Raw genomic sequence first — 14,612 nt, forward strand, 5'->3', positions numbered from 1 at the left:
ACCCTCCCAGGGCGAGCTGACCTAGTGAAGACCACCCCCTATACAGGGAGTGTCAGGGGCAAGCCCCAGGGGGTGAGGCACCACGACTGCTGGCACCAGGCGGCCGGCTCACAGGAGACACGAGTGGGTGAGTGTGTCTGCAGGAACGTGTAAAGCGTGGACACGGGATCACGTGGTATACAGAGACTTCGTTCGTCTGGGTGTGAGTGAAGCAGGATGCGTGCAAGGAGCACGTCAGAGCATTGAGTCATGCAGCAGGTGTGCCAGGAGGTGTAACAGAGTACAGGAGCAGGGTGTGTGCCAGAGGGCACAACTGAGCATAAGACAGAGCACAGGATTGGTACGTGTGCCAGGAGGCACAACAGAGTAAGAGACTGAGTACAGGATCAGAGCATGTGCCAGGAGGCACAACTGAGTATGAGACAAAGCACTGGGTCCGAGTGTGTGCCAGGAGGCACAACTGAGTATAAGACAGAGCACGGAATCAGAGTGTGTGCCAGGAGGCGCAACTGAGGATGAGACAGAGTACAGGGTAAGAGCGTGTGCCAGGAGGCACAACCGAGTATGAGACAGAGTACATGGTCAGAGCATGTGCCAGGAGGCACAACCGAGTATGAGACAGAGCACAGGGTCAGAGCGTGTGCCAGGAGGCACAACCAAGTACAAGGCAGAGTGCAGATTCAGAGCGCCTGCCAAGAGGCACAACAGAGTGCAAGGCAGGGGACCTGAATACAGCGCACAGCCAGGCAGGGACACGGCAGACCAAGCCAGGAAGCATAACAATAATCAGGCACCTCCCCTAGGGGGAGGTCGTCTGATATAGCACATGACTACTACTGGTTCTGGGTCAGGACCTAGCCAGAAAGCACCTGACCACTACAGGTTCCGGGTCAGGTCCTCCATTACCATAGAGAGGACCGAGCCCTATACAGCACTGACAGGAGCGCGCAAGCGCAAACGTGACATGGAGGAGGAGACCCGGGAACGAGAGCTGCGCGTGCGCACCCGACGGGACCCCCGGAGTGAACGCGGCTCCGGAAGAGATGACGTCGGGACTGAGGACCCGCCCCCAGGTGAGCGCGGCGTGACATATACACCTATTCTATGTGTATACATGTATTCTATATTTTCAATTTTAACCTGTCAGTGTGACTTTACTGTATAGCCACATATGAATTGCCGGCTTTTCAAAGGACATCAGCGATCCGAGTTGGGAAAAAAAACGCAGATGAAGACACCATCATAGATTAACACTGGTACGAATTCAATCTGATTTTTTATCGGATTGAATTTGTCCGATTTCATCGCAAGTGAGCATGAGCCCTTACATTGAGAGCAGGAGAGGCAGTTGGGAATATTCATTAGCCGCTCCTGCGCTGTAAATAATTTTAAAGAAAAAACGGCGTGGGTTCCCCTGTATTTTCTATACCCAGCCAGGGAAAACTCACAGCTGGGGGCTGCAACCCTCAGCTGTCAGCTTCAGCAAGGTTGGTCATCAAGAATAGAGGGGTCCCCACACTGTATTTTTTAATGATTTAAATATTTTTTTTAAAAAGCGGCGTGAGGTCCCCCCATGGATATTGACCCCCCCAGCCTAAAAAATATTAGCCCGCAGCTGCCTAGAAAATTCACATCTATTAGATAAGCTAATTTTGTCGCTTTGCCCAGCTCTTCCCACATGCCCTGTAGTGGTGGTAATAGTTGGGGGAGGGGTTGATGTCACCTGACAATACAAAGGTGACATCAAGCCCCAAAAGAAAAGTAAATGTTTATTTTTTTCTTTCCAGATTTGAAATATTCCTGTGAAGCACCTGAAGGGTTAATAACCTTCTTGAATGTGGTTTTGCGTACCTTGAGGGATGCAGTTTTTAGAATGGTGTCACTTTTAGGTATTTTCTGTCATATAGGCCCCTCAAAGACACTTCAAATGTGAGGTAATCCCTAAAAAAAATGGTTTTGCAAATTTTGTCGTAAAAATGAGAAATTGCTGGTCAACTTTTAACCCTTATAACTTCCCAACAAAAAAAAATTATTTAAAAAAATTGTGCTGATGTAAAGTAGACATGTGGGAAATGTTATTTATTACCTATTTTGTGTGATATGATTCTGATTTAAGAGCATAAAAATTAAAAGTTTGAAAATTGCTAAATTTTCTAAATTTTTGCCAAATTTCCATATTTTTTTTTTTTCCTACAAAGAAGCGCAATTCATGTCAAAGAAATTTTATGACCCCATAAAGTGACAGTGGTCAGAAGTGTAAAAATTGGCCTGGTCAGGAAGGTGAAAACAGGCTTCGGGGAGAAGGGATTAAATCAGCACAACACAATTTTTAAACTTTTTTTTGTTACGAAGTTCTAAGGGTTAAAAGTTGACCAGTGATTTCTCATTTATTAAACAAAATTTAAAAAACTATTTTTTTTAGTGGCCACATCACATTTAAAGTGACTTTGAGGGGGGCCTACATGATTGAAAATACCCAAAAGTGACACGATTCTAAAACCTGCAACCACTTAAGGTGTCCAAACCCACATTCAAGAAGTTTATTAACCCTTCAGTGCTTTACAGAAATTAATGGAATGTGGAAGGAAAAAAATAATATTTAACTTTTTTCACAAAAAATTTATTGACTCAAATTTTTTTTTTCATAAGCGTAACGTAGGGTAACATCACTGGGCGCACATCAGGGCTCGGAATGGAAGGAGCACCGTTTGACATTTTTGAACGCAAAATTGGCTGGAATCAAGAGCTAGCGCTTTGTCACGTTTGGAGAGGCCCTGATGTGCCTAAACAGTGGAGACAGTGACCCTATTTCAGAAACTAGCCACCTCAAGAACTTATTAAGATGAAAAATTTTCACGTGTAGATGAGATTCTTAAAATGTACTGTATTACGCTGAGAATTTCCTGCATGCAAAATCCATACAAAAAATTCACCAGATACTGTTCACTCTAAATTTTCTTATTGACTTACTACAAAACTGAGGTTCTATCTCAGTTAGGCCAGATTCAGACCTGTGACATACAGACTGTGCTGGATTGCTTAGCCTCCTGACCTGAGCTAGCTACCTTATATATGCCTATGAAGCAGTTAGCTCAGATGGTATATGATGCTGAAATGGAGACCTGGGGGGTATTCGTGGTTGAGAGTGGCAGCACTGGCACACCGCGCTATTAACACACGGTAGTTCACTCACTTGCAAGTTAGGGTCCATTTCACACTGCCGGGGGTCCTTTTCCTTTAACATCATACAAAGACAGTCAGAGTCCATGTTCATCTTCAACAAAACAACTTTACTCAGCTCGTCCAGTTTAGTCACAGAAACAGCACAAGATTCTTAACAGACTATCACCATTCCATTCCCTGTACTGTCCCTCACTCCTCCAGGGATATCCGCTGGATCTGCCGGTCCCGCAGCTTCCTTACTGGTCAGACTAACCCGCTTCAGGAGTTCTCCGCTCGCTTCCCTCTCCAAAGGTGAAGTCGAGAAATGGCTCTTCCATTCCTTACCAGGCCTCGAACGTTTAGGGTTGGTCCCACGAAGTTAGCTGATACCATTCTGATGCTGCCAATATATTCCTCCACACTATGTGACTGTCAGCTCTAAGGCCATGGACTGCTGGGCTCCTAGACTTAAACGTTCTCCCCTGGACATGACTGTCCTGTCCTTGCTCCTGGCTCACACTCTCTCCAACTTTCCTATTCCAGGAAGCTCCCCAACTTCTCTTTCTTCCTAGCCCCTCCTAACTAAACTAATCCTATTGGTTTAATTAATCCTTATCCTATTCTACTGTGCTCCCCCTACTGGGCGAAGTCCTACACTATCCCTACATCTATACAACACATGAACATCAGTACATTTGCAATACATAATAAGCTGCGCCGAATGCTACGTGTTGCATCAGCATACATCTGCATACCCAATGTTAAAGATAGGGTACGCAGGACGCATGCAGATGTAGGAGGATCTGAAGGAAGAGGTGCGGCAGTGGGCAGGGCTTAACGGAGGAAGGCAGAAGTAAGCTGCCATTCGCAGCCCTGCCGAACGCTAGTGTAAAACTAGCCTAATTTAAAAAAAAAATGACCATAAACTGCCTCGAAATAAGAAAAAAAAGGGGGACACAGCTCACCAGACAAGCAGCTTATAAATTGGAGGGGCCGGAGAAGAGATGGGAGAATTGAGTTGCAGGACTCCGGTCCATCTGAAAGGTACTACGGTAATCTGTAACAACTGGATGGGATTCACAGAAGCTCCTGGCCTGTGGTGTAAGGGTAATGAATCCGAAAGGTTGATAAAATTCCAGCACATGGTGTAAAAAAATTGGACCAAAAAAGCCTGTGCACCTCTGCTTTATGTACATTAGGCTAGGGACAAATGTGCGTATTTCACGGCACATTTACAAACCACAATGATCGAACCGGTCATAGGTTCCCTGACCCAAATATAAAGTCCCAAATGTGTCTATAAGTGTTACGGCGGCGGAACACGCTTAAAAGAATATAAATAAACGTGTTCGACGCCCGGGGTCCACCGTGTGGCAGGTGTAATAACCGCTGCTGAAAAGGCAGAGCCCCAGGACAATAATGTTCACAGGAAGAACTGAACCTGGTGCACAAAAGCAAACTGTGTTAAAACTCACAGAGCTGTACCTAAAACACAAATGCAAAAAACGCTGAGTCTGTATTAGCCTCACAGACACTCAGCGGCACACGTGCGGTAGCCAAAGCCGGAGTCGTTAAGAACAGCACTACACCCGAATGGACTTACCGTAAGTAGGCGTGTGCACGGCGTCGCAACTGCGAACGCCAAAAGCGGGCTGCAAGCGCGATATAGCAGGCGTGAAGCAGGACGCTGGCTGCTGCAACTGGCGGAGCTTGAGCGCGCTGGCACTAGCGCGCACACTGGCTGTATCCCAATCACTCACACATTCGTATTATCAGAGGGAAGGGGTTTCTTAATAAGTCATTCACCAGTCCAAGCATCCGTCACCAAACACACAGCAGCAAGTATGGAAAATACTAGCGCATGGCATAGCGGCCATGCACACTTTTTATAGCGTACGGGACCTGCCGGAAACCTCCAGAGGCCCGAGCATAACCAATCAAATCAGGAGCAGGACCTGAGCACCTGACTCCTGAACTCCAATGAGAGTTAGTCCCGTGAGCATGCTCAGACGCAGGGAAAAAGGACTTAGCCTCAGGAGACAAAAGTGAGAATCTGGGTTGCTGCATATGCATAGAATGACCCAGATTCCTAACAATAAGGCTGTATGTTCAAGTTGGGAGGCCATGCGGTTAATTTGGGCATTACGGTCCATATACGGACCATGCAATACGCCTGTCTGAACCCAGCCTCAGGGCTCGTTCACAGAACCGCATAGGAAAGCCGAGTGCTATCCGTTGTTTTAACGGATATCAATCGGCCTAATGTTACACTATGGGGCAGTGCAAATCTGCTATTTTTTTCTCATGTCTGTTCAACAAGTGCATCCAAAAATCGGACCACGCATGTGAAACATCGGTCTGCACTCAGATGTCTACTGATTGCAGTCTGATTACTGTGGAAAGAGAGAATGGAGAAATTACGTTCACCTCTCTGCACTTGTGATACAATTCTCTCACTCGATAGAATCGGATAATACTCAGATGACACCGTCTGACCATACACTCAAGATAGCTGTCACACATCCGTTTGCATTTTCAGTTATTGATTTTCCAAAATTGACTGGATAAGTCACATGATTGACTCCATTGCCTTCAATAAGGTCCATTGGGATTACCTGAGGAAAAATTGCCGCATATTTTGGTGTGACTATGATGGAATCAGCGATGGATGTTCTGTATGTAGGTGTGAACACTGCTTAAGCTGCCATCACACAACTCAGTGGCTTATCTTGGAAATAAAAGCTTCTGGCCTGTTGTAATTGAACTTCTGTATACTTCTCTCCCCAAAATGATCAGTCCTGGGAGAGTATAGCATTGCCATACTAGAGCAATTTAGTTTACGATCCCCTCACACTGTGTCCATTTGTCAATGACAGTTGGGCTCAGGGCTGCCACTAGGAATTTCAGGGCCCCATACTGGCAACATTTTCGGGCCCCCTTGAAACTCCACCCAGGCTCCACCCCAGCTGCGCCTCTAACCCTCGAACCTTCCACAGTCCCACCATCCACTCATAGAAAATCTCCACACCAGTACCAAGTCCTCATCAATTCCTCATTATCAGTTCCCATCTAACACCAGATCACATCTCTGGGTAAGCAACTGATCAACTGATATTGTAGATGCTATTTAATAGACCTTCTGGGGTCAGTTTGGCACTGATATAACTAAATTCAGTAATGTTAACCCTTGATAGTTTTTTATAGTGAGAATTATGAGGATTATAGCAATTGTATGAGGTTTTTGATGGTTATTTATTGTGTCATGTATGTACACTTATTGTTTTGATTATAGTATCTTGGGATGTGCAATTCCCCCTTGGGGTATATTATGTAAAATGATATGTAGTCTTTTTAATTTTTTTCTCATCAAATAAAAGTTGTGTGATTTTATTACATAATATTGATTGGATCGCTTCATTTTTTGGGCTATTAGTTACATCCTATTGCCCTTGAGTGTGTATTATTGTGGTAGAAGTGCCAATATATTTGAAGGACACTTTAGTGTGTTAATCACATACATAGCCAGCAGCTTTTGTTTTGGCTAAAAGATTTTTTATTTAAGTCGCCACCATGACTAGGTAGACTTTTTTGACCAGGTCCTACTCTATTCTAACCTATGAAATGTTTGTTAAAATAGCCAATACTCTTTTTCGGGCCCCGTACGCCAGTAAGGGCAGTAATACCCTGATGGCGGCCCTGGCTGGGCTCCACTTCTGCACCTAGCATTGTTAGGTGCCTTTTGTGATTACAGAACTTCTAGGGGTGTAGGGTTTCTAGGCAGGTGTGGCTGACGTTAATCTAGCGTTTGCTGTACATGACCACTGATTGGTCATATACGGCTCTGACACCACGGGCAGATTATTGTGCATAGTATTGTAATTCTATGTCCTTGGATTCTAGAGGGAGAATAAGAGATTTTTTTTCTTCCTATAAAATGACTACAAAACAATGAAAATAACTTAAAATAATGTCATTTTGAATGCTTTTTTTTATATAATAATAAACATCACAAATCAGTAAATAACATGGTCATATTTGTTGTCCCTGCAAGGGTAAGTTCACACAGGACTTTTTTGCTGCTTTTTTTCATAGTTTTTTAATGCTAATTTTCAGCTGCTTTTTCCATTACCAGCAAAGCCTATGAGATTTCAGAAATCTCATGCACACACATTGGTTTTTTGTATAATCAGGATTTTGTGCTTTACTGCGTTTTTTGGACATAGAGCATGTCACTTCTTTCAGCGTTTTTGCTTAGTTTTTCACCCATTGACTTGAATGGGTGTTGGGAAAAAAAACGCAGGTGTCATTATTTGCAGCGTTTTGCTGCAGAAAAGTCAAACATTGGCATGGACAAAGAGACACAAAAAAAGCACCAAAAAAAAAAAACGCACCTAAACCTGCGTTTTTGACGCAGCTTCTTTCCTCTCAAGATCGGGTTTTCCTGCAGAAAAAAGCAGTAAAAAAGTCCTGTGTGAACTTATCCTAATTGTAACAACACGCACACGACAGCTATGAGACTATTTACGGGGATCGATAAATGACGTAAAAAAAATGGCGTGATTAATATTTTTTCTCTATTAAACCCATAAAAAGTAATGAAAATATAGTGCTAAGGCAGTGTTCACACAAAGCATAAATGCTACATTTTTTTTCTACTGCATGTTTCCACACCACACAATGCAATAACAATCATCTCTGATTATTGTGTACTTGCTGCGTTTCCTGCTTATTTGGTGCAGATGTGAAGCTGCGTTTTTAATGCTTTTTTTTAATAGTAATGAAATGCTTTGATTCTGCACTTAAAAATGCAAGTTTTTTATGCTTTTTCTTTTCAGAAGCCAGTAGAGAAAAAAAGCACCAAAACCACAGAATACAGCAGCATCTCTAGATGCACAGAGGGCGGAGATGTCATGGAATCACATCCACTTTGCTTGGACCTTTAGACTGTGTGTTCACATGTAACGTAAATGCTCCGTATTTTCTGGGGGGGAGGGGGGGGTGTTACACAGAAATTCTGCTGTTTCACTGTCCAAGCAAAGTGGATGTGATCTAATGAAAACTGCGCCATCTGTGGTTTAAATGCGCCATGCATTTTTTTTCTCTCGTCTTCTATATGGAGCCTAAAAAATCGGGTGTAAAAAGCTGCAGACACTTTAAGTGCAGAATCAAAGCTTTTCTGCACTATAAAAAACACATTAGAAGTGCAGCTTTACATCTGCACCAAAAAGGCATCAAATAAGGGGGGTATTGTCATTGTGTAGTTTGGTTCAGATCCTGCAGAAAATAAAAAAAGTATTTCTGCAACATGCGAACACGGCCTCAGGCTATGTGCACACGGTGCAGCTTCTGCTGCAGATCCGCAGCGGATTTGGCCCTGCAGAACTGCATGTGGGTCGCCCTCCCAGGGCCGTGGGGTACTCAGTACCGGGCCGGTATCAGCGGGATGTGTCACAGCAGCGGTGACCCGGACCGTGGCCCTGGGCGCCCAAGTAATAGGGGAAGAGTTGTGAATGGTGGAATGTAGTTAGATGAATAGTTTGTGACGCCGCCTGTGGTGTTCGGCAAGGGAGGTGTTAAGCCGACGCTGCAGACAGATCCTCCGGGACAGATGGTGTGGTGTAGCAATGATGTTATAGCCCTCCACAGGCAGGGATGTTGTCCCAGGGCAGAGTAGGTGAAGAGACACTTAGATGGTGTAGTGTCCGGGCGCAGGGGATATAGCAGTGCCAGGCGGACGGACGCAGGAAGGAATGGAGGACACCAGGGCATGTAGTGCCAAAGCTTTACTCACAGTCTGTAGTGCCTGCTTCTGTGCCGTGTCCTCCGGGTCAGGGACTCAGTCAACCTCCAGGCAAGATGGAATGCTCCCTTCCATGCTCCGCCAACTTATGTGCCTTTTCTGAACATCTCCTCTATAGCGCCTTTAAGCGTGAAGATCTCTTAGTACTGAGTTACAATGGAGTTCCTCCTGACAGATGTTCCCAAGAACTCTACTTGTACGGCAGACAGCTGTAGCCTGCTTCGGGGACTCTCTACTCCTAAGGCCCAGCGCTCTATCCGTGTTGCTGTTGTGCCCTCAAGTCTTAGATGGGAGTAGTGCATTTACAGCCCACTACTCCACCGGTGTCTGCTGCAGAACCATTAGTGTCCATACAACCTCGGGGACCGGGCCCCGGCCTTGCGCTTAGAACTGCGCTTAGAACTTCTAGGCAGGGTTCTTCCTCTAACCCACGTCCTGTGTTCTCTTTTACTCGTACGTTCCATACTTGTCTTTCTCTCCTATGGAAGCTCAGGCTTCAGTTCAATGTCTTTCTCCTTCTTTCCTTTCCCGTGCCAGCTGGCTCAGATCACTGAGGCAGCTGCAGCACTCCTTCCTCCATCCCTCTTCCAGGGATCCCCACTACTCTCCGAGTGGCTTCCTCTCTCAGACTCCCCGTCTGACTGACTTGTAATCCTAAACCATCCCGCTCTTTTGTGTTCTAAACTCCACCCACCTCCCAGCACGTTTAGTGTTCCAAGCAGGGAACCACCAAAGGTGCTCTGCCTCTCTCTAGGCAAGGAGCCGCAATGTGGTTTTGCTGAACTACTCTATTGTGTGGGGTGCGAGTGTTGGAGCGTGGTCAGGAGCCTCCAACTTACCTGGATGGTGGGGCACCACACCTTAGGAGAAGGTGCAGTACCTCTGTGGCGACTGAGCCTCAGGGGTGCCACATACCCCCCGTTAAACACAGCACGTCCGCGGGCTGCAAGGTAAACAAAGTTGACAACACAGGAACATACAAATTTTTGCAATGCTGAATAAACATTTCTTATGCTAAACTTCCCTATGTGAGAGGCACTCATTCTTGAACGTTGCAAACAATTCTTAATTACTACCTAAAATCCTAAGTCAAAAGTGCAATTTTCCATACAATACTCAATTCAAAGTGCTATTGTCGATTACTCACTACCACTTCAGTATTCATCAACACATTTCTTTTTTTTTTTCTCTTTAGTGCACATTTTCTACTTTCTTTTAACTCTGAATGGCAACCGTGGTGCCTGGTTCATCATCTACATTTCCAATTCTTTATTCAAATCTCTCTATCCAAATCTCTTATCTCTTTATTAAAACATTCTTAATTCTATATAAAAGCCATTTACTCTCATAAGACACATCATTATCAAATACTTCACATTAAAACTTTCAACAATTCTTGTAAGTGCTGGACACCGCTCCCAGCCGGGATCTCTTGCAGTGTCCTTTTATTGGAGTCATGCTCCAAATGAGGTAGACATTATCTTCGCAAAGTGTCCTTTGTAAAACCAAGAGAGGGCACCTAAAGAGGCGCAAACCATTTACAAACACAGTTCTGGACCATTCAGCGTTGATCTCCTTAGTTCAATGGGAAAGCTGCCAATAAAACAGGGCAACACTGGAAAAACAAAACTAAAACATAATGGAAAAACAAAGCACAACTGTGCAAATACCCTCCTGGGTAACGAGAGTTAGTTGTAGGTTACTAGTGATGGTCCCCTCCTGGGGTTCTGGAAGCTGGGGACTGGGAACTGCTACCAGATGTAATAAACGCACTAGCAGTCCTTAGGTGCTCCTCCAGTGGGGTGAAGCTTGCGGCTTTCTTGGCTTTTGGCACCCCTTGGCACATGGGGGCAGTAGTTGGTTTCTGCCTGCAGGTCTGGATGAGATCCTCCGGGACTCGCCTGATGTTCATCGCGTAGCAGCCTCCCAGATCTTCGTGTCTGGTAAATGTTACGTGATCTCCCGGGCTCAGGTTCCTGGCAGGGTGCCCTTTTCTCAAGTGAGGTTCCATGTTTCTCCGGTTGAAAAACAGATCGGAGATTCGGCTAGGGTCATGGATAAAGCTGAACCCCCTCTCGTGATTCACGTTCAGGACGTGGCCCCAACCTGCTGCATCTCTAGGACCATAATGACCGGCACGGACCCGCTCCTTCCGGTCCAAATCTGGGCCTAGTATCGCTTGCCGGCGCTGCTCCCTCTCCCAGTGTTCAGCTGCCAGATGATAGCTTGACAACTAGCCCAGTTCTCCTCATCCTCCCATTCCTCCTGGGACCGATCTAGGCTGGTTTGGTATCACGGCGCCACGTCCAGGGGTTCCGGTGTTCCCCCCCGGGGACTGGTATCCCGGTCCCAGACCAGATCTAGCACGACCTGGCCAGCCGCTGTGATCGTGGTACACCCCAGGGCCTTCCCAGGTGTCGGGCATCGGACGTACCTGGAGCCTCCTGGCGGTGTGGTCTCTGCTCCGGTGCCGGTGAATGCGGGCCGGTAGCATCGGGTGGTGGCCTCAGGTGGGACCTGCGCACCATCTTCAGGTCCAGGCGGGAGCTCCTCTTCCTCTGCTCCAGCTTCCGGGGCTTCACACAAGTCTTCCTGTGGCGACAGCAAGGGGGCTTCGGATGCTGCCGGTGGTGTGATGGCGGTGGTGTGATGGCGGTGGCAGGCTCAACAGAATCTGCCTGGTGCAGCAGCGGCGGTTACCGCCGATGTAAGCCCCTCCCGGGCGTACTGCCAGTTCACCCTCCACAAGGCCTCCTGCCGCAGTTGCAAGCTGCACGTCAGCTGGGCAATTTCATCCTCCAGCTGCTGGCGGTTCATCTCAGCTACTGGGTCGGAGCCTTCAGCCATGGCACCTGGGAGATCCACTTCCTCGCGCTCCGCAGGCCTCCTCCCGTCTCTCTCCAAGATGGCGTTCTCTCTACTCTGGCTTCTGCCCCTCCTTCTTGGGGCGGCGTCTTCTTCTAGCGCCTCCATACCAAGCCAGTATACGAACCCCTCGGGGGGTGGGCCATGTTGCTGTCAAATAGTAATTCAGGCAGGGGAGGCCAAAGACTGTTCGCGGTCTTTTCCTAGGACCTCCCATCTCATCACGCCCTTCTTCTCCACACCAACGGCCATTTTTAATGCTCGTTTTACAGTCTATTAAATTGGGTATTCTGCACATTCTCAAAAGTTTTAAGTCCAACAAATCCTAGGCACACAGAAACCAATGGTATCGGGTCTCGTCATCCTGTTCGCGACGCCAGGTTGGTTCACCCTCCCAGGGCCGTGGGGTACTCGGTACCGGGCTGGTATCAGCGGGACGTGTCAGAGCGGCGGTGACCCGGACCATGGCCCTGGGCGCCCAAGTAAGTCCTGTTTCACACATCAGTTTTTTTTGTCAGTCAAAATCCGCTAAAATGGTGGATAGCAGATCCGTTCCTGTACTGACCACAACATTTGTCACCGGACTGTTGTTTTAACAGATCCGTCAAAGGAAGAATTTTAGAGGAACCGCTGCCTGGGGAAGGAGAGAGAGAATTTTTCAGCCGCCAGAACAGAGTTTAGGGTTACATTTCCGGCTGAGTGAAGTCTTTCGGGCATGCGCAGTGAGAAGTGCGGATCCTGCCGGCCGAAAAAACGTTGCATGGTCCGTTCGGGCATGTCGGCGAACATCAAAATTTTGGCGGATCCAACGGATAGCCATCCGTCAAGATCCGCTGGTAATGCAACTCAATGGGAAAAAAACGGATCCGCCAAGAAAAATGGCGGATCCATTTTTTTTGCAAAACGGCGGATTTTGACTGATGGACACAAACGGATGTGTGAAACAGGCCTAATAGAGGAAGAGTTGTGAATGGTGGAATGTAGTTAGATGAATAGTTTGTGACGCCACCTGTGGTGTTCGGCAAGGGAGGAGTAAAGCCGACGCTGCAGACAGATCCTCTGGGACAGATGGTGTGGTGCAGCAATGATGTTATATCCCTCCACAGGCAGGGCTGTTGTCCCAGGGCAGGATAGGTGAAGAGACACTTAGATGGTGTAGTGTCCGGCGCAGGGGATATAGCAGTGCCAGGCAGACGGACGCAGGATGGAATGGAGGACACCAGGGCATGTAGTTCCAAAGCTTTACTCAGTCTGTAGTGCCCGCTTTTGTGCCGTATCCTCCGGGTCAGGGACTCAGTCAACCTCCAGGCAAGATGGAATGCTCCCTTCCACGCTCCGCCAACCTATGTGCCTTTTCTGAACGTCTCCTCTATAGCGCCTTAAAACGTGAAGATCTCCTAGTACTGAGTTACACTGGAGTTCCTCCTGACAGATGTTCCCAAGAACTCTACTTGTACGGCAGACAGCTGCAGCCTGCTTCGGGGACTCTCTACTCCTAAGTCCCGGCTCTCTATCCGTGTTGCTGTTGTGCCCCCAAGTCTTAGATGGGAGTAGTGCATTTACAGCCCACTACTCCACCGGTGTCTGCTGCAGAACCATTAGTGTCCATACAACCTCGGGGACCAGGCCCCGGCCTTGCTCTTAGAACTTCTAGACAGGGTTCTTCCTCTAACCCACGTCCTCTATGTTCCCTTTTACTCGTACGTTCCGTACTTGTCTTTCTCTCCTATGGAAGCTCAATGTCTTTCTCCTTCTTTCCTTTCCCGTGCCAGCTGGCTCAGATCACTGAGGCAGCTGCAGCACTCCTTCCTCCCTCTTCCAGGGATCCCCACTCCTCTCCGAGTGGCTTCCTCTCTGACTCCCCGACTGGCTGGTAATCCTAAACCATCCCGCTCTTTTGTGTTCTAAACTCCACCCACCTCCCAGCACGTTTAGTGTTCCAAGCAGGGAACCACCAAAGGTGCTCTGCCTCTCTCTAGGCAAGGAGCCGCAATGAGGTTTTGCTGAACTACTCTATTGTGTGGGGTGCGAGTGTTGGAGTGTGGTCAGGAGCCTCCAACTTACCTGGATTGTGGGGCACCACACCTTAGGAGCAGGTGCAGTACCTCTGTGGCGACTGAGCCTCAGGGGTGCCACACGTAATGTGCAGTAGCATCAAAGGCTATGTAACACAAAATCTGCTGAGCACATGCTGCTTTTGCCACGCAGATTTGCTGGGGAATGAAAACTGCAGCATGTCACTTCTTTTGTGCAGTTTCCCACCTGATTCTAGAAATCCGCAGGTGGAAAACTGCACAAAACATGCAGTAAAACCGCACAAAAAATGCACTAAATCCGCAGGAAAAATGCAGGTCATTTGACCTGTAGATTTAGTAAAATCTGCGCGGAAAATTCCACAGCAGATTCCGCACCGTGTGCACATAGCCTTACAGACACAAGAAGCCGGATGTCATATAGAGAAGCTACATAAAAATGAGAAAGTTATTGTGAATGAAGGAACAATCGCCAGGTCTGACCACAGATGAGTATGACGCACAGGTGACACCGCACCAGCCCCGGGTGATCAAAAGCCGCACAGGGGACGTTGGAAGGTTAGATTCACGGCCTCCCGTCCAGGCGTCAGCTACCGGTGACTAGCACGCTGGACCAGAGACCCGAGAATCCATCTTCTCTAGTCCCAACTGTCCCGGATACAGCGGACAGTCCCGGATTTGGGTCTACGCCCTGCAGTCTCAGGCACCATCTGAAGGCCCCTCACCACCAGTCTCCTCCTGCCTGGTGGGAC

The 14,612-nt window shown here is 47.4% G+C and overlaps 1 protein-coding gene across 4 annotated transcripts in view; it reads left to right on the plus strand.

Moving 5' to 3' along the window:
* PDE4C (phosphodiesterase 4C) overlaps nucleotides 1–14,612 on the plus strand; it is a 381,540-nt gene that overhangs the window by 328,196 nt on the left and 38,732 nt on the right. The window contains exon 1 of one of the 4 annotated variants that reach the window (XM_073544907.1): nucleotides 5,638–6,254. The exons of the other annotated variants lie outside the window; for them this stretch is intronic. The gene's annotated coding sequence lies outside the window, so the exon portion shown is untranslated. Of the gene's footprint in view, nucleotides 1–5,637; nucleotides 6,255–14,612 lie in introns of those variants that run through there. 4 annotated transcript variants of the gene reach the window in all.

The sequence above is a fragment of the Dendrobates tinctorius genome, unplaced genomic scaffold, assembly GCF_039654945.1.
Source record: "Dendrobates tinctorius isolate UK_male_01 unplaced genomic scaffold, ASM3965494v1 ptg000011l, whole genome shotgun sequence".
NCBI lineage: Eukaryota > Metazoa > Chordata > Amphibia > Anura > Dendrobatidae > Dendrobates > Dendrobates tinctorius.